A 23,370-nucleotide genomic window follows, 5' to 3' on the forward strand; every position below is an offset into this window, starting at 1 on the left:
CTATTTTCATTTTTGATGCTGCTGCTCTGAATAATTATATAGAAGTACAGCTAAACCATTCCCTTAAATTCTTTAACTATTATGTTCATCTTCTTCCCACTGATCTTTTTCCTTCTATTTTCCCTTGCATAATAAGTTGGAGTATGACGTATATTTCTACCTTGGATAATATGATCAAGGTCTTGTAATTTTCTTCTCTTGATATTAAAACTATGCTTTTTGAAAACAGAATGCCAATAAAACCATAGCTGGTCAGTTAAACAATGCCTCCTAGAACAGTGATATAACTGCTCAGAAGGTTACAACTCATTTTTCTTTTCCAACATAATACATTAAATCCATAGCATACTGCTTAACCTCTCTCCCTCCCTCCCTCCCTCCTCTTTCTTTCTTTATTTGTTCATTCACTTCCTTTCTATACCACCCAATACCCAAAGCCCTCTCTTTTTACAGACAAATAAGCATGTAGGGCCCCAATCCAGATCAGAACCATTGCACACAGGTAGGGGAGGTTTAAATCTTCTCCTCCCAGCCGCTTGTTTTTCTAATCCCTCCAGCCTATATGGAAGCTTTTAAAAAACCTCCATTGGTGCCAAGAGAGGCTATTTTTTCTTTCAGGGATGGAGGCAAATTTCGGAAAACAGGCGGCTGGGAGGGAAAAACCTACCCTTCCCATGCATGGTGGTCCAAATCAGGATGCATTTACCTGTAAGTTAAAAAGGCAGCAAGGCTAAGCTTCACACTATATATTTTAAATATTGTGTAGTTTAGCCCTTAATGACTACAGCCTGTAATGGATGTAGTAGACCTGGGTTCAATTCTCCACACAGCTATACAGTTCACTGAATGACCTGTGACAAGCCATTTTCTTGTCCAACCCCCTCCGTGTCAGAGGGGAGGCGGGAGGCTAAAACTGTGAGCTCCTTGGAAGCAAAGGCAGGATATAAAGGTCACAATCCAGGGCACAGAGGTGCCCCTATCATTAAACAAGATGAGGTGGGAGGCTCAAGTTGCAGATCTTGGATGCTAATAAAGGTTAGCAGGGGTGGGACAGGGAGACCTGACTCACAGGCCACAATCCACAGGGGGCTCCTCCTGAGCCAGCCCCAGCTCCTGCTCAGTTCAAGGTGGGGTTGCACAGAACTACTGAGCCTGAGCCTCATGTTAAATTGTGGAGAGGGTGGCACCACTTCATAGAATCATAGAATAATAGGGTTGGAAGGGGCCTACAAGACCATTGAGTCCAACCCTCTGCTCAATGCAGGAGTCCAAGTCAAGCATCCCCGACAGATGGCTGTCCAGCCTTGTCTTGAATGCCTCCAGGGTGGGAGAGCCCACCACCTCCCTAGGTCATTGGTTCCATTGTCGTATTGCTCTAACAGTCAGGAAGTTTTCCCTGATGTTCAGCTGGAATCTGGCTTCCTGTGAATTGAGCCTGTAATTTGGATTTTTTTGCGCCAGGCTGTAAAACAAGTGGGGGCTGCAATGAAATGTTGCAGCACAAAGTGGTCCTGTTCAGTGCTTCAGTCATTCAGTCATGCCAGCTTCCAGAATATTCTATTCCAGGGTTGCAGAACCTCAGGCCTAGGATCCAAACAAATGTCTCTCCTAAGGCTCCTAGGATCCAAATAAATGTCTCTCCTAAGGCTAAAATACGCTAGTATCTTTGGCACCGCCCCCCTTTTGCCTTCAGCCACACCCACCACTGGAATGCAGTCCCCAAAAGCTTCCCCAAAATGAAGTTTGGCCCTTGGGCTGAAAGAGGTTCTGCACCCCTGTATTCCACCCCCTTTCCCCCTGGTTTTCCAGTTTTCCCAGAGTCAGTATGAGTTCTGTGGCCACTGACCAAGTTCACTCCTTGTTGGGTTATTTGTGCATGTGGGTCCCTCCCCTAGGCTTCCCCCTCCCCTAAAATATTTTGCACTTCTGCAATCCATGCCCCCCCGCCTCCTGATACCTCCCCTCTTGTGTGTGGATTTTTTTATTATTATTAATTACATTTCTATAGCCGAAGCTCTCTTCAGTTCACAGAAGTTAAAACATTAAATACAATATAAAAAGTTTAAAAGCCATTTACAAAAAAGCACACAAACAATATACACAAACAACTTTGATATAGTATAACTAAAAACAACTTTGAACAGTCAGTCATAACTAAAGACACAACCAGGACCGATTAAAACTCATCATGTGCTGTCAAATGCCTGGGAAAAGAGATAGGTCTTTACCTGGCGCCGAAAAGTTAACAATGTTGGTGCCAGGTGGACCTCATCGGGGAGGCTCATTCCACAGATGGGGGGCCACCACTGAGAAGGCCCTCTCCCTCGGAGATGGACCTTAGATGCTGAACGTAGAGTACGGGTTGGTTCATTTTGGGAGAGGCTTGGAAGGTGTGGTTTCAAAAACATACGGACAAGTATTCAGAGAATCAAGATTGCTATTTGTTTCTGGGATGCCTTCAGCTGGACAAGAAAAAATCAGCTCATGGGACAGGGATTAAAGACTGATCCGGGGACGAGCTGCTGAGTCCATCCCCCGCCACCCCCATCCAAGTGTTCAGAGGGAGCAGATGTGTCCCGGCTGTAACGTGACAGCCTTGGCAGACAGCCGAGGGGCACTTTCCCAAAGCACGCTTTGGAAACAATCCCAGGCCCCGACCCCCCCCCCCAATAGATTAAGGGAGGAAGAGGGAGAGAGAAACATTATCTCACCCCCGCTTAATCTAACCATGTTAACTTTGGACCCACCGCCGGTTTTTTAATTGAACACCTGCCAAATGTAAGACACAGAGAAGGATTCGTCTTTGTATTAAGAAAATAATACAGGAAGGAGGGTAGAAAGCAGCCTATAAATATGCGAGCACTTAAAAGGGGACACTTTCAAGTCAAAGCAGAACAGAGGCTCAGCAGCACCAAAAGTCATCCTGGCTGCTTGCTAAGTGGCTGCAACTAATTTCCATATATATACACACACACACACACACAGACATGGAAATGTGTACACACACAGAGAAATGTTAGTCAGATACATGCACTTACAAAAAGATAACCACACAAGAGCACTGAAAGTATTCCCAATTTCAGTCAGGGCCAGAAATTCTGGAACAAGGATAACTGTTTTGGCAATTGGCCTCTGTACACCACCACATCAAAGTTGAAAGGAAACACACCCAGATGGGAGTGAAGTCAGGACTTTCAGCTGTAATTCAAGGGGTTTGACAAAAGTGGGGCACTAACCATTCAGGAAGGACAGCCAGTGGCATACACACACACCCATCGTTGGGGGCTCATAAGTAATGGCTGACAAGCAGCTGCATGGCCAGGTGTGGCCTGTTTCCTGGGTACCTCATGACCAATCAAGCAGATAAAAGGCCTGGACGTGGTTCTGAGTGTTACATTTGCATTTGGTAGCTGTTCACTGGAACTCCCAACATGAGGTCCAAAGAGGTGTCCATGCAAGTGAAGGAGGCCATCATTAGGCTGAGGAAACAAAGTAAACCCACCAGAGAGATAGCAAAAACAGTGGGAGTGGCCAATACAACAGTTTGGAACATCCTGAAAAAGAAGGAATTAACTGGCAAGTTCAGCAACAGCAGAAGGCCTGGAAGACCACGGAAGACAACTAAAGGGGATGACCGCAGAATGCTGCTCAAGGTGAAGAGGAACCCGTTCACAACATCTAGCCAGGTCAAGAACGCTCTTGCGGAGGTAGGCATGTCATTGTCAACATCTACAGTCAAGAGACGGCTTTATGAATGTAAATACAGAGGCTTCACAACAAGGTGCAAACCACTGGTAATGCTCAAGAACCGAAAGGCCAGATTAGCCTTTGCCAGCAAACACCTAAAAAAGCCAGCCCAGTTCTGGAATAAGATGCTTTGGACTGATGAAACCAAGATGAACTTGTACCAGAATTATGGGAAGAGAAAAGTATGGAGAAGGAAAGGAACAGCTCATGATCCAAAGCATACCACATCATCTGTCAAACATGGTGGAGGCAGTGTTATGGCATGGGCATGTATGGCTGCCAATGGCACTGGGTCACTGGTATTTATTGATGACCTGACTGCTGATAAAAGCAGCAGGATGAATTCTGAAGTGTATAGGGCTATACTTTCTGCTCAGATTCAGCCGAATGCTGACAAACTGATAGGATGCCGCTTCATATTGCAGATGGATAATGATCCAAAACATACAGCAAAAGCTACCCAAGAGTTTCTCAAGGAAAAGAAGTGGGATGCTCTGCAATGGCCAAGTCAGTCACCTGATCTCCACCCAATAGAGCATGCTTTTCACTTCCTGAAGACAAGACTGAAGGCAGAAAGACCCACAAACAAGCAGCAGCTGAAGGCAGCTGCAGGAAAGGCCTGGCAAAGCATCTTGAGGGAGGAAACTCAGCATTGGGTCATGTGCATCGGTTCCAGACTTCAGGCAGTCATTGACTGCAAAGGATTTTCATCCAGGTATTAAAGTCCAGGTAAAAATTAAAATCCTTCAGTTTGAAATGATGTTGGTTTGTTCCAGTACTTATGAGCCCCCAACGATGGGTGTGTGTGTATGCCACTGGCTGTCCTTCCTGAATGGTTAGTGCCCCACTTTTGTCAAACCCCTTGAATTACAGATGAAAGTCCTGACTCCGCTCCCATCTGGGTGTGTTTCCTTTCAACTTCAATGTGGTGGTGTACAGAGGCCAACTGCCAAAACAGTTATCCTTGTTCCGATATTTCTGGCCCTGACTGTACATACGGAAGAGGACACATCAAGAATATTTTACGCTGGTGTGAAAACTGACAACTCTTTCAAACTGTTTTACAAGAAGGGTGGGGAGTTTCAAGTCACCCTATGCAATCTGGTGCTCATACACGTGCCAACTTAAATTTGGCCCAATCCTTCATCTGGGTCTACTTCCATGTCCATGGCTGACATGGTGGGGGGGGGGGAATAAAAGGGGAATTCCTGGGCAGGGGAAGAGAAAGAGGAGGAGAAGGGCAGAAAAAAAGCCGCTTAGGAAACTGGAAGCGATATTATACCTTATTTTCATCATTGTTACTTTATTGTTTCAGTATTAACTTATACACCACATTACCAAAATTGTGCAAAAGCAGCATACCCATTAAAAAGCAAAACCAACATTAAAAACCCTTATTATATAAATGTACCAAGATACAAAAACAAGAACAACCACCAGAATAAAACCAGTACTAAACCAGAATAAATCTGGTTTGCACATAGCCACTCCCTGGTTTATTTATTATTTATCTGTGGCATTTATATACTACTGAATATAATTAAAAAAAAACTCTCAGCAGTTCACAATCTGGGTTGGATACAGCAAGTAAGGATTGCCTCAGGGCAACCTAGTTTTATAAAACCAGTGGAGGGGTGGTGGAAATAGAGATAAAAAGCTGGCTCTTCTCCTCTTTCAGGGTGCTCGCACACCACAAATGACTAAGACAAATATTTGTGGAAGAGCAAAAAGAAGAAATCCAGGCCAATGGTCCAGTGATGTAAGCAAGCATCCTGAATAAGTTGGCTATGCTGCAATCAGGGGAATAGGAATAGTTAAAGTTACATGACAGTGGTCAAGTCTTGGTAAGTTTCTTATTCTTAAGAAAAGGTTAACAATTCAAGACAGAGGAAATGGGGCACTAATGTGTGAACATGCACCCATCTAATTAATTTAGGGCACAATCCTATGCATGTTTAGATAGAAAAATGTCCTAGGACTCCCAGCATTCGCAGCCCAGCATTCTGTCTAAACATGCATAGGATTGTGCCTTTAATTGCCTTGGCCTTGTAGGCCACTTCCAACCCTACTATTCTATGAATTCATTGCATTTATATCATACCCTTCCCCAAGCTGTCACCATCCAGATGTGTCTGACTATAACTCCTATTATCCCCAGTTAATAGCTGCTGGGGAATGATGTGTGACATAGTCCAGCTTGGGGAAGACTGCTCTTACAACAGCATACTTTGGTTTCCTTGCCCTCCCCCCACATTTTATCCTCACAACAACCCTGTGAGGTAGGTAAGACGAAGAGACAGTGGCTGTCCCAGTGGTGATTCAGCCTGGGCCTTTGCAGTCCTCATTGGACACTCTAACCCAGGAGTAGGGAACCCAGTGCCCTCCAGATGTTTTGGACTACAACTCCTATATTGGCCATCCTGGCTGGGGTTTATGGGAGTTGTAGTCCAATAGATCTGGAAGGCACCATATTGCCCACCTCTGCTCTAATTACTCCATCATTAGCTCTGTACGCTAAACAATGACATGGTTAGGCTATAAGGAATTTAGGGTGCAATCCTATACATGTTTAGTCAGAAAGAAGTCCTACAACTCCAAGCATTCCCCAGCCAGTCATGCTGGCTGGGGACTGGGACTTTTCTCTGTCTAAACATGCATAAGATTGCACCCTTAAGCTGCAATCCTATGCACACTTACCAGGGAGTAAGCTTCACTGAACACAGAGAAGCTTACTCCTGAGTAAACATGCATAGGGTGGCACTCGTAAAAGTTTTCAGGCACTGATTGAGTAGAAATAAAAACGTCCATTCATTATAAACATATGCATCCCCACCCCCCACCCCATTATATTCCTGTGAAAAGTCATACTCGTGCTTGAAAAAAGCAAGATCTATTTCAGCATCCACTTGCTGAAAATGCAGCCAGTGTCTTCATGAGATGTCATCTAGGTTCATGAAGTAGGAAGCAATTATTTAGATTGGCATGCAAAATGAACACTCCTGCCATTTGTTCAGATAACTCATCCACTGGCCTTGCTCTAAAGAACACCGCTATAATATGTTGTCAATACCTCACAATTAATAAGCATGTTTACATCAGGCTATCAGATTTTCCCTGGTTCCAGCAAGTTTTTCTAATTCAGTAAAGTTGATCTTTCCATAGTGGGTTCCCAGGTATGAAATCTCCCTTCTCAGAGAGGTGCCTCTGCATATCCTCAACTGAAGCAACTGCAGCCATCAAAATCTAGCATCTGCTTTGAAAGGTGAGCCCACTCTTCTCAACGAAAACATTCAGACTTAATAGCCGAAAAGATTCCCTTATGCTGAGCTTGGATGAAAAATTTGTTCAGCCTGGATTTTTATGCAAACATATCCAATTTGCACCTCCTAAAGCTGTACATAAACCAGAACGCACTTGTGCACTGAGATCCACAGTTTTCAGAATTTTGCAGTGCAATTTACAACTCAAAATATGTGCACAGGAATGCATATATTAAGGAAAAGTGTACACTAAAATGCGTATATCAGGGAAAGCTATGGACAAGAAAGCATTACATTAGGGTAAAATTGCTTGCAAAAAGTGTGCAAACTAGGAAAAAGTACATACAAAAATGTTCAAAGAAATGCACATGAGAATACGTACAAATGTTTGCACAGCTTTTTTTTTTTTTTTGCAGTATTCGCAAACTGATGTGGAAACGGGCTAAAAGGAACTTATGGTGAGAAAAATGAAAAACAGACAGATTTTCCCATCCCTATATTGTGCTGCCCAGAGACCCAAACTCATGAGCTCATGCAGCTAAGTGTGGCAAACATGGGCCCTGAAATCCCTTATTCAAATACAACATAAGCCAGGAATCCAGTAGCCTTCCTCAACCTGGTGCCCTCCAGATGTGATAGACTAAAAATCCCATCATTCCCATGCCACAAATTGGAGGGAAAGGGGTAAATATATCCATTTTCAGCACTCCTTAACGTGTTCTACTTGTGGCCATTTTTGATGGATCGGTTTGAAATTTTGCACAATTGTAGACCTCAATACGTAGATCTGGACACCAATTTTCAAGCTATTAGCTAAACAGGTGTCATTTTTTATAAGAATAGAATTCTGAGACTTAGAATGGGGAAATGTTTATTTGCAAGTCTCCTTAACTCAAGGGCCACTACTGTGCCCCTTTAATACTGGCTGGTAAAGCAGAAGGCATAAGGAAGACATAAAAGAGACAGTAGAGACTGTCACCGGGCTATATTATAGATTTAAAAGCATGCCTCAGTGGCAGAGTACGTTTTGGATACAGCAGGACCCAAGCTCCGTCTCCAGCTGAAATAACATCTGGCCATAAGGCTGGGGAACAGCTCTGCCTGAAATCTTGGAAGGGCAGCTGTCAGTCAGAGTAGGCAAGCCGGAGCTAAATGGCCCACAGGTCTCACTCAGCAAAAGACAGCCACATCAGTTTAACTGTAAATCTGCAAGAACAGCTAAACCGGCATGATACCGTTGTCAACCAGCATGGGGTTTGCAGTGGTGTTAATGGGGCAGAGAGCTCCCCATGTCTTAAAGGATGAAGTGCAAGTAAAAGGATGAATGGCTAGGTCCAGCTTCTTGGTACTCCATATAACCTAATCATACTTAGGATTACCATTTAGACAACATATGTCAAATGTTTGTGTTTTCCTGGGGAGAGGCCTATAAACAGTCCAAGATTTGGGGTTTCCCACAGCGTGGACCCAAAGCCGACAAAGATCACTGCAGGGAGGACTGAGGCTATAGGCAAAAGAAGCTGCACTGCAGAAAAACTGTACTTGCAGGATGTAGGCTGGCCATGTGTCCTCTTTTACAGAGGACCGTCCTCCACTTGAGGGACTGTCATGTCCAATTCTGGTTTAACGATAAAGAACTGTTGCTCGTCACCTGTTAGCAGTCTGCACAGCCAGGCTTACCGGTCACCTGGTCACAGCCTTCTACACCGTGGTGAGATTTACTACATTTCTATTTAAATTATAATAACTCTTCCTAAAAAGGCACCGACATATACAAATTAGCACATGCAAATTTGTGTCCTTTTGGGGTGGGCTCTTTTTTGGCGATTCGTAAGCTGCCACCCTGGATCTGGAAGAGGAGCAGAAAGTGGTTTAGATGCTAGACATTGGGGTAAAGGTGCACAGAGAGGTGAGGTATCAGATGCCATGGGGAAGGTTTGCAGGAGACATGCAATGGGGAAGCTGTACGAACAGGGGAGGTTCAGCCCATGAGATCTCTAGACTGAGAAGTGTGGAAGATCTCACCGGGCTCGAGACAGGGCAGGTTTCATAAAGTTTACTGTAGCAAATTGAACATAAAAGCGAGCAGAGGCTTCCCAGACGCCCTGCTCTTTCAAGCCCTTCTGACTTTTAAATGGGCCAAGGACAAACTCCGTCACTGTGAAATTGGTACTGAATAGAGCAGAAGGGGGGCGGGCAGGATTCAGAAGGAACCACAGATGGCAGCATTCTCCACTTACAGATGCCCTGTAGCAAGCAGGGTTTCACTTCTGCTTTTCAAAAGAACTGACATTCATTTGATACCTCTGGATGTTGTTTTCTCTGCCTCAAACATCCCCAAAGAGAGCAGCCGTGCCCCAAGAAAAAGCTCTGCACTTTTAAAGTAAATGCTACATATAGTTAGTAGGTGTTTTCCATGTTTGCTTGCACTGACTCCCTGCAAAAGAACGCGTTCCTCGCACGAACAGAAAGCTGCTCTTGGTTATGCAATACATTAAACTAGTTCAGCCTTTTCCAACCTGGTGTTTTTCAGATGTGTTGGGACTCCAACTCCCATCATTCCCAGCCAGCATGTTGGGGAACGCTGAACTAGTAAAAAAACTCACATCAAGGGCTGGTTGAAATATTGAAATATTTTGTTTTTGTGGGTTTAATATACATAGCATCTTTTTTTTCAGGCACATACATGCAGGGATCACACAGATAGGACTTTATTCATATGGATAATTAGCAAAATGCACATCATTAGGATAGGTGGGGCATGCATGTTAGTAGGGCATATATAGGACAAGGACGGATGGGTGATTTCATATTTCCACCCATTTCTTATACACTTTGCACACACACTGCACCCCCTGTGGGATCCCCAACATTGGGTGGGGGGGAGCGCCACGTCTCAGAGAAGTAAAAGACAGGCTTTGTCCCTACTGGTGACTCCAGGCACTGCCAATCAGATGGGTTTGCTGAAGAAGTATTATTCCACACCACCTCCCCCAACCTGCTGCCTTCCAGATGTGTTGGCCATGCTGGCTGGGCATGATGGGAGTTGTAGTTGAACACACCTAGAGGGCACCAGGTTGCGGAAGGCTAATTATATGCATCCTGCAGTACAGATGTGATGGCCCGGAGAGAGAAAAAACAGGAAAAGTGGGGAAATCCAGAAAAATTAGGAAATAACCCCTTTTTCCAGGGATTTTTGGAAAATGGGGGGGCACCATTTTTCTAGTTTTTCTCCTTGGTTCCCCCCCCACCAAGCCTTCATATCTCTATCCTGCAGTAAAGTGCTCTCAGAGCATTTTATACAACAGTCATTCTGACAATACTTTTACAATGCTCCAGGGAGAGTAATTTACTGCAGAACACATGTGAGGAAGAAGGGGAAAAACACACAGAACAGAACAGGGGATCCCTCAATAATAAGCGAGAATGAGAGGGCCAGGTTTGCCTGACATTTATTTTTATTTTTATTTATTTATTTCATTTCTATACCGCCCAATAGCCGAAGCTCTCTTGCAAAGCAGGAGCATCTGCAGGGGAGGAACTGCAAGGGGGCTGGTGCTTAACCCTTGCCCTACCGCCGTCTGCCCCCCAACCCCTCCCAGCAGCTTTCCCACTGTTGACCAGGAAAACCCCATCTCCGTCTCAATATAGGGTAAGGAATCCTGCCGACGTGCCAAACGTCTAATTCCAGTGAATATGCAGACTTTGAGGCGTTGTTATTTCTTGTTTGCAAGCACTTACTTTAAATCTTATTACCCTCTTCAAATTCTCTGTTCCAGACTGTATTGAGCTACTGGCCAAGACCACAGAATGGAAGGAAATGGCTGAGACAAGACAACACACGTAAGGATCAAATGAAAAGAAAATTGCTCGCCTCTCTCTTGCCACCTTCCTCCTCGTCTCCAAAGTTCAAATGAGGAGAAAATATGGGATTTCAGCAGCTTTGGAAATAATGATGTTTGGCCTAGGGAGCGATTCTCAACTAATGATAGATTTCAACAAAGGGAAGAGTGTTTGCCACTGCCTGTGTTTAGGATACCAACTGTGTGGGGTGGAGAGACGAAGCCTGCGCGCGCGCGCGTGCACACACACACACACACACACACACTCTTTGCCACTCTTAAGGCCAGTCACAGTTGTCAGTCCATTTCTTCACCCAATTCAAAGTGCTGGTATTAACTTTTAAAGTCCTAAAGGGTTGAGGTCAGTTTACCTGAAGGAGCATCTCCTCCCATATATACCTACCCGGGTTACCTCCATCTAATTCTACCTTTCACTCAGCTAGTTGGTATCACATCCCCACCTGTTTCATTATATCCCCCCCATTCTCCTCTTTCTTTCAAGAACTTGTTAACTTTTCTAAACTAGCCTTGTATTTAACAACTAGCCTGGTCACCACAGACGATGAGGAATTCCAAGCAAGGAATTTTTCCAAGCAAGGAATTCCAAGCAAGGCACAGGAATTTTTTTTTTTTTACTTCCCGTAGCTGACTGTGGCTCAGATCACGAGCTGCTTCTTGCAAAATTTCGGCTTAAATTGAAGAACGTAGGGAAAACCACTAAACCGTTCAGGTATGACCTAAATCATATCCCTGATGAATATACAGTGGAGGTGAGGAATAGATTTCAGGGATTACACCTGATAGACAGAGTGCCTGAGGAACTATGGACGGAGGTCCGTAACATTGTTCAGGAGGCAGCAACGAAATCCGTCCCAAAGAAAAAGAAATGCAAGAAAGCCAAGTGGCTGTCTGATGAGGCTTTACAAGTAGCTCACGAAAGAAGGGAAGCGAAAAGCAAAGGAGAAAGGGGAAGATATACCCAACTGAATGCAGAGTTCCAGAGAATAGCAAGGAGAGACAAGAAGGCCTTCTTAAATGAACAATGCAAAGAAATCGAGGAAAACAACAGAATGGGAAAGACTAGAGATCTCTTCAAGAAAATTGGAGATCTCAAGGGAACGTTTTGTGCAAAGACGGGCATGATAAAGGACAAAGAAGGCAGGGACCTAACAGAAGCAGATGAGATTAAGAAGAGGTGGCAAGAATACACAGAAGAACTCTACAGGAAAGATCTGAATGTCCCTGATAGCCATGATAGTGCGGTCACTGAACTTGAGCCGGACATCCTAGAGAGTGAAGTCAAGTGGGCCTTAGGAAGCATTAGTAACAACAAAGCTAGCGGAGATGACAGTATTCCAGCTGAGCTATTTAAAATCCTAAAAGATGATGCTGTTAAAGTGCTGCACTCAATATGCCAACAAATCTGGAACACTCAACAGTGGCCACAAGACTGGAAAAGGTCAGTTTACATTCCAATTCCAAAGAAGGGCAACGCCAAAGAGTGTTCAAACTACCGCACAATTGCACTCATTTCACATGCCAGCAAGGTGATGCTCAAAATCCTACAAGCTAGGCTTCAGCAGTATGCGAACCGAGAACTACCGGAAGTACAAGCTGGGTTTCGAAGAGGCAGAGGAACTAGAGATCAAATCGCCAACATTCGCTGCATCATGGAGAAAGCAAGAGAATTCCAGAAAAATGTCTATTTCTGCTTCATTGACTACGCTAAAGCCTTTGATTGTGTGGATCACAACAAACTGTAGCAAATTCTTAAAGTGATGGGAGTACCAGGCCACCTTACCTGTCTCCTGAGAAACCTGTACGAGGGTCAAGAAGCAACAGTAAGAACCAGACATGGAACAACTGAGTGGTTCAAAATTGGGAAAGGAGTACGACAAGGCTGCATATTGTCACCCTGCTTATTTAACTTATATGCAGAGTACATCATGAGAAATGCCGGGTTGGATGAATCAGAGGTCGGAATTAAGATTGCCGGGAGAATTATCAACAACCTCCGATATGCAGACGATACCACCCTAATGGCAGAAAGCGAAGAGGATCTCAAGAGCCTCTTGTTGAGGGTGAAAGAGGAGAGTGCAAAAGCTGGTTTGAAACTCAACATTAAAAAAATGAAGATCATGGCATCTGGCCCTATCACTTCCTGGCATATGGAGGGGGAAGAAATGGAAGCAGTGACAGATTTTACTTTCTTGGGCTCCAAGATCACCGCAGACGGTGACTGTAGCCATGAAATTAAAAGACGCTTGCTCCTTGGGAGGAAAGCTATGGCAAACCTAGACAGCATAGTAAGAAGCAGAGACATCACCTTGCCGACAAAGGTCCGTCTAATCAAAGCTATGGTTTTCCCACTAGTAATGTATGGCTGTGAGAGCTGGACTATAAGGAAGGCTGAGCGCCGAAGAATTGATGCTTTCGAACTGTGGTGCTGGAGAAGACTCTTACGAGTCCCCTGGACTGCAAGGAGGTCAAATCAGTCCATCCTAAAGGAAATCAACCCTGACTGCTCATTGGAAGGACAGATAACGAAGCTGAAGCTCCAATATTTTGGCCACCTAATGCGAAGAGAAAACTCTCTGGAAAAGACCCTGATGCTGGGAAAGACTGAAGGCAAAAGGAGAAGGGGACGGCAGAGGATGAGATGGCTAGATAGCATCACCGATGCAATGAATATGAACTTGAGCACGCTCCGGGAGAGAGCGCAGGACAGGAAGGCCTGGCGTGCTATGGTCCATGGGGTCACGAAGAGTCGGACACGACTGAACAACAACAACAAAGAGACTAGTATCCTGTGTCTCCATGTTGGCTTAGAGGAGGAGCCTTGATCTTAGCAGATTCATAAAATAATAATAATTCCAGGCTAGTAACGTCTGATGGCTTATTTGCAAGGCTGTTCTAAACTATAACACTCAATAAGTATGACAGCAAATTCTCACCAGGAATCAGGAACACAGGAAGCTGCCTTATATTGAGTCAAACCATTCATCCATCTAAGTCCAGTAGAGACTGGCAGCAGCTCTTCAGACGTTCAGGCAGGAATCCTTCCTTGCCCTACCTGGAGATGCCTGGGATTGACCCTGGAACCTTCTGCATGCAAAGTGGGTGCTCTACTAATGAGCAACTGTTCCTCCTGAAGGTATATTTTCACATGCATGGCTTGTATACGACGAGCTGGTTTGGATGCATTGAGTTGTATTCAGTGTTAGTCCTACTTAGAGTAGACCCACTGAACTGAACAAATTAGACTAACATGGGATACAACTCAATGATCCCAGGTTAATTAGAACAAGATCATTGCATCCGCACTGTCCCAGTGACTTCTCACCACTGAGGACTGATTCACAAATGCACGCACATGTTCATCGCTTGATGAATACAGTATAATATGGCGGGAGGTACGTATGTGTGCGAGTTACAGGCCAAGCCCCTCAGAGAAGACAGAACTTCTCTACTACTTCGAACATATTTTTTAACAGAGTGAACCTGCATGGATATTCTGAGCATCCTCAGAGGCCCTTCTCTAGGTTCTCCTGCCATTGGTGGTGAGGCAGTTGGTGACCAATGACGGGGCCTTATCAGTACTGGCACCCCCACTGCAGAATGTCATCCCCAGGGGCATTCACTTGGCACCAACTCTACTTTCTACTTTCTCAGGAAAAAACCCAACCTTTAAAAAATTTACTCACCCGTTTTAGATTGTGTGTTAATGCTGTTTTATCACTGAACAATTCTTAACTCCACTTTTAATTATTTTAGTGGTTGTTATTCTTTTAAATGGATTTTTATGTACACCCCAATCAGTGCCTTGTTAGGTGAAGAGCAGGATTCAAAAGATGCATTAAGCTGTGAGTCAAATTGCACCGTTCCACACGCACATGCCCAGCAGCTGAGGACTTTACCATCACAGGATTGCCAACCCCCGGCCTGGGGTCGCAATCCAGACCAACAGGGGTCCCAATCTGGCTCTCTGGGGCTCCCCAGAAGGTCCCACCCCCTTCCCCTCACCCATTCTCTTTCCCCAACCACTAATCATGTATGTGATTTCCCAGCTTTTATGCAGCTTTCCCCATTCTTAAAGGTTGAAATGCCTCTCCTAAGGCTTAGTTGCTGCCAGTAAGAGCTCTGAGCTAAAATATGCCACTGGGTTTTTTTGGTAGGTTTTTTTGGCAGTCCCCTTTTACTTTTGGCCACACTCACCACAGGAATGTGGCCCTGAAATGGAATGCGGCCCTCTGGCTGGAAGAGGTTTAACACCCCTGGCTTACATGAATGAATGAACTATCACAGATCTAACATCCCAGATCCTTATCACCCAATATCGTAAGAACATGAGAAGAGCCCTGCTGGATCAGATCAAGGGTCCCTCTAGTCCAGGATTCTGTTCACACAGTGGCCAACCAGCTGTCGACCGGGAATCCACAAACAGGGCATGAGCACAACAGCACCCTCCCACCCATGTTCCCCAGGAACTGGTGTGCATAGGCTCACTGCCTCTGGTACTGGAGGCAGCACATAGCCATCAAGACTAGTAGCCATTGATAGTTTTTTCCACCAGGAATTTGTCCAACCCCCTTTTAAAGCCATCGAAATTGGTGGCCATCACTACATCCTGCGGTAGCAAATTCCATAGTTTATGTATGCGCTGTGTGAAGAAGTACTTCCTTTGATCTGTCTTGAATCTCCCACCAATCAGCTTCATGGGGTGACGCCATTGGGTGCTAGTATTATGAGAGAGGGAGAAAAATGTCTCCTTTTCCACATTTTCCACAAAATTCTACTAGTTTGTAGACCTCGATCATGTCTCCCCTTACCCTCCTTTTCCCCTAAGCTAAACAATCCCTTTATCACCTCAAAGTGTTGTATCTAGACTTAGTCATGACTAAGTTACGTCCCATTGATCTCAATCGGTCTACTCTAAGTATGACAAAGTCTGGAGACAACCCCAAATGTAATTCTTTTCAGCAGAGCCTGTTGATACATTCAGCTGCCAGTTGTCAAGGGCACCAAGTGCAGAGAAATCAAGGGACGGGCATGCATGTGTGAATGAAGCTGGCTCTGATTTATCCCATCATGCTTGAGTGCATATGGAATTAAGAGCTGACATCCTGTAAGGCAGAACAGTGCTTAAACGGGCCTGCTCTTGCTCTTTCTCAGTTTGCAATTTAAATAATGCTCAATGGCCTATTTCAGGCAAAAATCACAGAAGGTATATTAAGTTGTTTCTTCAACATACAGAGGTAAATGTATGCATTAGGTTCATGCAAGTGTCAGTGGTAGAGTTCTCTCCTTCCCCTCACGTCCCCATCTTCTATAGTTCTCAGTTTGGGAATAGAGGAGGCAAAATACATACATGCAAGAAATGCTTAAAGTGGGACAGCGAAAATCCCAGACATCTGGTCACCTGAGCTCCTAGAAATTTGGTGCTGGTACCTAGGAACATTAAATATTTTCCCATTCTTGGTTTGCAGCTTTCTTCTCAAATAGGAAAAAACATTATCTTTCAGGACAAACCTCATACCTCACAGTGTGGCTCAGAAAATAAGACGTTTAAGGGACACTTTTTTATCCCTCTCCACCCTGCAAAGTATTTTATAGAAGGAAACGTAATTGTTACACAGAACTAAAAGGAAATCCCTCAAGACGGCAATGAATTCTCCGCACCTGCTTTGTGAGTTATGTTTCAGCCCAGGCACACGTTGCAAAAACATGCACGCACAAAAACGTACAGCCCACAGGGATACTTTCCCCCTCCAAGGAGATTATAAACAAAAGCACTGTAATCAGCTATATCCAACCTAAAGACTGCATATGCCCACAACAAAGCCATTGCCACAGAGCAGCTGAAAACACGACAGAGACTGGTGGAAAGAGACCTTCAGAGAAGGGCCTTGCACAATACCAGCCTTTGAATGGGTTGCCTAAAGGGAAAGCGGAGCCCTACTGCCTAACCCAGGGGTGGCCAACTTGCGGCCCTCCAGATGTTTTGGCCTACAACTCCCATGATCCCTCACCACTGGTTATGCTGGTTAAGACTGCTGGGCATTGTAGGCCAAAACATCTGGAGGGCCGCATGTTGCAATCCCCATGGATTGCAGGCTGTTGTGCTGAACCATAGCGAAAGATATTTTGGGTTGTGCAGCGAGAGAACAATGAAGACACTCTTTCCAATGAGTTTGGCATAGCCAGAAGTCCTTTTTAATTGATATAAAGAGTTGGCAACTACCATCGGTCCTAGGAACACAGAAGAAGCTGCCTTACACCGAGTCAGACCATGGTTCATCAAGCCCAGTACTGTCAACGCTGACTGGCAGCAATGGCTCTCCAAGGTTTCAGGCAGGATTCTTTCCTAGCCCTACCTGGAGATAGGGATGTACGAAAGTCACTTACCTTTTTACGAAATTGATTCCAGGTGGCGGGGAGGCACGCCGTCCCTCCCCCTGAAATTCTGGCCAGGGAGGGAGGTGCTCCGTCCCCCCCCTGAAATAATGGGCGGGGGGGAGGTGCTCCCCCCCCCCCGAATCCTGGCCGGCCGGGTCCGCAAATGGCGGCAGCCATAGCTGCCGCCGTTTGCGTCCCTGCAGTCAGCCGTGATAGGCTACGTAAATGTTTACGCAGCCTATCACGGCTGATTTAAAAGAGAAAAAAAACGCACGTACCCAAATAGCGGCGCCCATGGGCGCTGCCATTTGCGTTCCTTATTTTGACACATCTTAAGTCTACGTAAACATTTACATAGACGAAGACGGCGAAAATAAGGGGAACGCAAATAGCGTAGACGCTATTTGCGTTCCCCTTATTTTCGCCGTCTTCGTCTATGTAAATGTTTACGTAGACTAAGATGTGTCAAAATAAGGAACGCAAATGGCAGCGCCCATGGGCGCCGCTATTTGCATACGCGCGTTTTTTTCTCTTTTAAATCAGCCGTGATAGGCTACGTAAACATTTACGTAGCCTATCACGGTATTTTTTAAAAATCTAGCCATGATAGGCTACGTAAATCTTTACATAGCCTATCACGTTTTTTGTTTTGTTTTGTTTTTTTACTGGAAATGGTGGCGGCGGCGGCCGGTCAGAAGACCGTCCGCCGCCGCCGCCAAACCGCCGCCAGGAAGATTCGCCCAAGGTAAGTCCCGTCCCGGGGGGGGGGCAGACCATTCCACCACCGATTTCAGGGGGCCGAATGCGCTGGCATTCAGCCTCCCCGAGATTCGTGGCGAAATTCTCTGACAACCCTAACTGGAGATGGTGGGGATTGAACCTGGGACCTTCTGCATGCAAAGCAGGTGCTCTGCCACTGAGCTATGGCCCCTCCCCTAGCCAGCATAGCTAATGGTGAGGGATGACGGGAGCTGAAGGAGCACATCTGAAGGACCACATGTTCCCCATCCCTGGCATAGTCTGGATAAGAGATTAACAGTGCAATCTTAGGCATGTCTCCTCAGAAGTGAGTCCCACTGAGTTCAATGGGGTTTACTCCCAGGCAGGTATGTAAAGGATTGCAACCTCAGACTGCAGTCTAGGCTGCAATCCTATACATTTAATCCTGTGAATAAATCCCATTGAACTCAATGGGACTTACTTGTTAAGAAACTGGTTGTTCGATTCAACTCTTGCTTCTGCGAAGGACTCACCAGATCGTCCTCTTAGACAAGCCATGATCTCTCAGCCTCAGCCCCCCCCCCCCCAATCTGCAATACCAGGATAATCATACTGACCTATCTTGCAGGGCTGGCATAAGGATGGCAATAAGCTAATAAATGGGAAGCACTCTGAACACCCACAAAGCACCAACTACTCTTAAAAGCAATCTCAGAATGAGTTCTGCAGTACTGCATGTCATGCTTTTAAGTTTGGATTTTAAAGAGGAGACATTTTTCAGTTGAGGAGGAGTTTTCATTAAAATGTTTTCATTTGTCACTTATGAAAAATAACCCAATGTCAGGGCTCTGTGCACCACACTAAAGAAAGTTTAAACTCCTCAGCAAAAAATCCCTGAATTCTTTGAGCCCATCTGAACTACGCTGCTGAAAGAATGTGGGACCTTCTTTATGCAAAGCATGCGCTCTTACAACTTTTCTCTGCCTCTTGCTTTGCATAATTTATTCTGCAAACTTTTAGTACAATTTATTCTGGTTTTGCCAATCACAGGGAGGGGCAAGATGTTTTGCTGGGCACTGAAGCTCCACCCTAAACTGCTAGATTATATAGCCGCCCCTCAGGCATCTGAGATTTCAGCAGGTGTGGGCTGGATGTGCCTGATCTCATCTGATTTTGGAAGCGAAGCAGGGTCAGCCCTGGTTAGTGCTTGGATGGGAGACCACCTGGGAATCAGGCTTCCTGCACTAAGAAGGGGGTTGGACTTGATGGTCTCGTAGGCCCCTTCCAACCCTATATTCTATATACTTTCTTCTGCATATGGGCTAGAAACTTGCTTTTTTAAAAATAGAAAACAAAAAAAGGTAAAAGCTGAGATTCACAGAAAATTAAATTCTATCTACGCATAGTATCACATTCTGGGCTTCTGTTATGCTTCTGTGGATCTGTAACATTACTACTGCTGCTGCTACTACTACTACTACATTTTGATACTGCCCAATAGCCAAGGCTCTCTGGGCAGTTCGCCCATAAAATACAACTTGAAAAAACCTAATATAAAACTTTTAAAAGTTTAAAAATACCAGGTTAAACCAGCAGCCGTTACAGCCCAGGGAAAGTCTCTGTGAAAAGGTGTGTTTTCAGGAGGCATTTAAAAGATGTTACATCTTCTGCCTCCCAAACTGCACGGCGTTTTCCAGTGGGTGAGTGCCGCTACAGAGAAGGCCCGCTGCAGAGGATCTTCATGGCGACTTTCCATTCATTTAGGAATGACCAGCACGACCTCCTCTGAAGACCTTCAAAGTCATCTGAGTATATATAAGGGGAGGTGGTCTGCTAGGTATCCTGGCCCCAGGTCCCACACAGCCCTGCCCAAGGCAATCTTATACGTTCGGGCCATCCCTTCTACACACATTTAACGTGACAGCCTGATCCTACAGGCAAGAGCTAATTCTCCAGCAGCACATCACACTAGTTTGCACAGGTCTCCTCTGATTAAGACTGTAAGCTCCTGAGGGGCAAGGATCCATTTGATTTTCACTCTGTAAAGCACCATGCAAGAAGCTGTAATGAATTAGCCTATCCAGCTATCAGTTTGGGCTACAGGTCTCAAGGCCTGGGCTTTCTTTTTGTAGTTAGTATCTGTTTGCAACACAATACAGATGAAAGGGGATGCCTAGTCCAGGCTGGCATGGATAGGACTCTGGCAAGTGCAACCCCTGCCCCCTCCAGCCAGTCCCCCCTCCAGCCCCTGCCACGCCCCTCTCTGCCCACACCTGACTGATGCAAAGCCTTGCGCAGCTGCACTGTCCCAAACTGCTACACCAGGGCAACATCCTGGACATTTTACTGCAATATTAGCCCCCCCCCCCCACATGTGTTTTACACAGACAGGAGACTGAAGGATCAGGCCTTTAAATTTTGGAAGGTTTCTCCCCCGCCCCCTCCCAGAGCGAGGCAGCCTAGCCATGCAAAAGGATTTGGATGGAACTGGACAGGCAGTGCGGGGGGTGTGTGTGTGTGGAATTGCTGAAGTTGAGTTAGAGAGGCCCCCCATAACATTTCAAATGCAGCTATGCTATTCTGCAACGCTTCTATCAGCCACCATGACGTAACCGGCAGAGAGAAGCAGTTGACCGCTGGACGTAAACAAGCGCGGACCTAAAACAGAAATGAGACACAGAGCATCAGGACCAGGACTCGATGGTATAAAAAGACTTCTCCAAAATAGGCCCTCACTGGGGAATAACACAGTTTGAATAATGCATGGGCTCTCTCCACGGCTAAATGCGTGGTGTTTTAAGGATTTCAAAAGACTCACACGCCGAGGCCTATGCACAAAGTGCTCTCTGCAGAACTGACACTGCTGTTGTCACAACTGTTTTCGGTCCCTAGAGAACTACACTGAGCATGCACCACTGAACTTGGTTGAAAAGCATTAGAAAGAATAGATCAAAGTGTACACAGGCAGCCAGATCCTATTCATGTTTACTAGTCAGAAGCAAGTCCTGCAGAGTTGAAGTAAGCATGCATGACTGCAACCTTGACTGGCTGTCTTGTTTTCTTTCGTTTTATACATGCAGGCAAACGACGTTACACACTGTGCACAGGACGCTTCCGAAGCATAGTGCAAACACACCGAGTTCCTGATTAGTGTGGAAAAACAATCATTGTAGCGCCATAAAAGAGCATGCTAGCATGCCATAGCGCAACTGCTAAGGGTCCCCGCATGCATTATGTAAACAACAACACCGGCAATCTTTTAGCACCACCTCTAAAAGTGCACGCCACACAAATTATTTAACAATGCAGCATGAACTTATATCTGGGGGTAAGTATTTTCAAAACATAATAAAATCATAGGAGGCATGTAATTAATCGAAAACAGACACCAATTAACCCGAGAACCATTTAAACAAGAGGATTCATACTTGAATTTGCTTAGTCCGGCTGTGGCCTACGCCATGCAAACGGTTTGTGAACTGCATGTTTCTGTGCGCGGATCAAGGGTGCAAATACAAGTCTGTACAAGAATGACTACATTTAAGAATGCTAGGATTATCTCTTCGTTTACAAAGCAGTCTTGCTTGGATCCGATTTCCGCATATGAAATATTATTTGATGTCAGCAAACTGGCTTGCAGCCTGATGATCTGCAGCAACCACGTCGAAAAAAAGTTAGCCAAATAAAAACAAAAAAATGACGTCGCTACCTGGATCGTAGCAATATATTGCAGAAGCCAAACAAAGTGATATATTGCAAAAGAGCCCCGCTAGAGAAACACAAAAGCAAACCCAGAGAGACACACGCTTTTTAATTTTTTGATACAGACAGAGATGCTCACCTCCCCTTCAAAGCTGTAAGAATCACCGTTGCAATTGGTCAGCATTCGGTCCATTAGAACACCATGATTATGGCTGTACCCGGGAAAGATGCTTGGCTGCTCTTTGTTAGTTTCCTGCTTGTTTCATGTTAGGCCGGGAAGAAGTAGCGACCGCGATTGCTGCTGCTGCTGCCGCCTGCGGAGTTGTTCACGTCTCCATGGTGGGTGGTTTGGGGAGCTCTTGGTTGAGTATTGCGGGAGGAGGGAGGCAAGGAACCGGGGGGTGGAGGGGGGATCCGTCCCTCTGTTCAAGGAGAGAGTTAGGGGGGAGGACCTGGCCCTATTGTGGCTGCTGCTCCCCCAGGGCAGAGAAAAGCGCCTGGGTAGTTTAGGGACGGGAAGGAGGCAAAAGGGAAAATGCAAAGCAAAAGCCACCAAAAAAAAAAAAAGGAGGGGAGGGGAAGGGGGGCGGAAAACAAAAAGACACAGACAGCGAAGCAGAGAGCGGCCCGCTTCCCGGGGGGAGCAGGGGAGGGAAAGAAGCGCCGGCAGCGGGCGGCTCAGCCTCCTCCCCCGGCTTGGCGCTGCTGCAACTCCTCCCCGCCTGTGCGCAACGCGGGGCCGAGCCGGGACGGAGGCGGAGGCGGGGCTCTTCCCTCGGCGATGCTCGCCCAGTGGGGCGCGCACGGAGTCCCCTGTCCCCGCGTCGCCGTCGTCCCCCGGCAGCCAAGACTGAGACTGACTTTGGGGTGCTGTATCTGCCCTTCTGGGCTTCCCCCCGGGGAAAGGAGACGGTGGGCGCAGAAGATGCAGAGCGATGCAGAAGAGGAGGAGATCTGTGCTATTAAATTGCTTTTAGGGCGCAATCCGATGTATGTTAGAGGGAAAAAGTCCTACAGATCCCAGTGTTCCCCAGCCAGCTACGCTGGGAGTTCTAGGGCTTTTTTCGGTCTAAACATGCATGGGTTTAAGCCCTAAATTAATTAGATCGGCGGGGTGTGTGTGTGTACACATTAGTGCCCATTTCCTCTCTTGAATTTACCTTTTTTGTGAAGGATAAGAAACATCCAGCTATGATATAAAGAAGTCCTACAACTCCCAGGGTTGTAGGAGTTGGGAGCTGTAGGCCCTTTCTCTCTCTAAACTTGTATCAGATTGCACCCTTAGTGGTTTGAATGTTGTCTTAATATTTCTGTGTGTTTGATGGCTGCCGTTTATGTTTTGATGGCATTGTTGTTTTACCTTGATTTGGTGTAACTCGAGCTGAGTTCTGTAGAAAGGTGGTATCAAAATATTAGTAGCACAAAAATAATAGTGAATTGGGGAGGGGTCAGAGCACCTTACCAAGGAAGGAAGGCTTGGGGGGCTGTTGTTGTTGTTGTTCAGTCGTTCAGTCGTGTCCGACTCTTCGTGACCCCATGGACCATAGCACGCCAGGCCTTCCTGTCCTGCGCTCTCTCCCGGAGCGTGCTCAAGTGGGGGGCTTGGGGGTTCAAGCCTTGGGGGGCTGCCCGCAGCTTAAGGTCAGAAAGAGAAGCCCCTCTCATTTGCCCACCTGTGAGACCAGTCAGGTGGGTGATCACAC

The 23,370-nt window shown here is 45.9% G+C and overlaps 1 protein-coding gene across 4 annotated transcripts in view; it reads right to left on the bottom strand.

Annotated features, from left to right (window-relative positions):
• The window catches only part of CCNI (cyclin I), a 71,065-nt gene extending 48,683 nt beyond the window's left edge, over positions 1-22,382 (bottom strand). For all 4 annotated transcript variants that reach the window (XR_014791950.1, XM_084855413.1, XM_084855414.1 and 1 more), the window contains exon 1: positions 21,807-22,382. The gene's annotated coding sequence lies outside the window, so the exon portion shown is untranslated. The remainder of the gene's footprint in view (positions 1-21,806) is intronic.
• Positions 22,383-23,370: the final 988 nt, after the last annotated feature.

Source organism: Heloderma suspectum, chromosome 5 (genome assembly GCF_057233095.1).
Source record: "Heloderma suspectum isolate Gila_16-S chromosome 5, 16-S_ref, whole genome shotgun sequence".
Taxonomy (NCBI): domain Eukaryota; kingdom Metazoa; phylum Chordata; class Lepidosauria; order Squamata; family Helodermatidae; genus Heloderma; species Heloderma suspectum.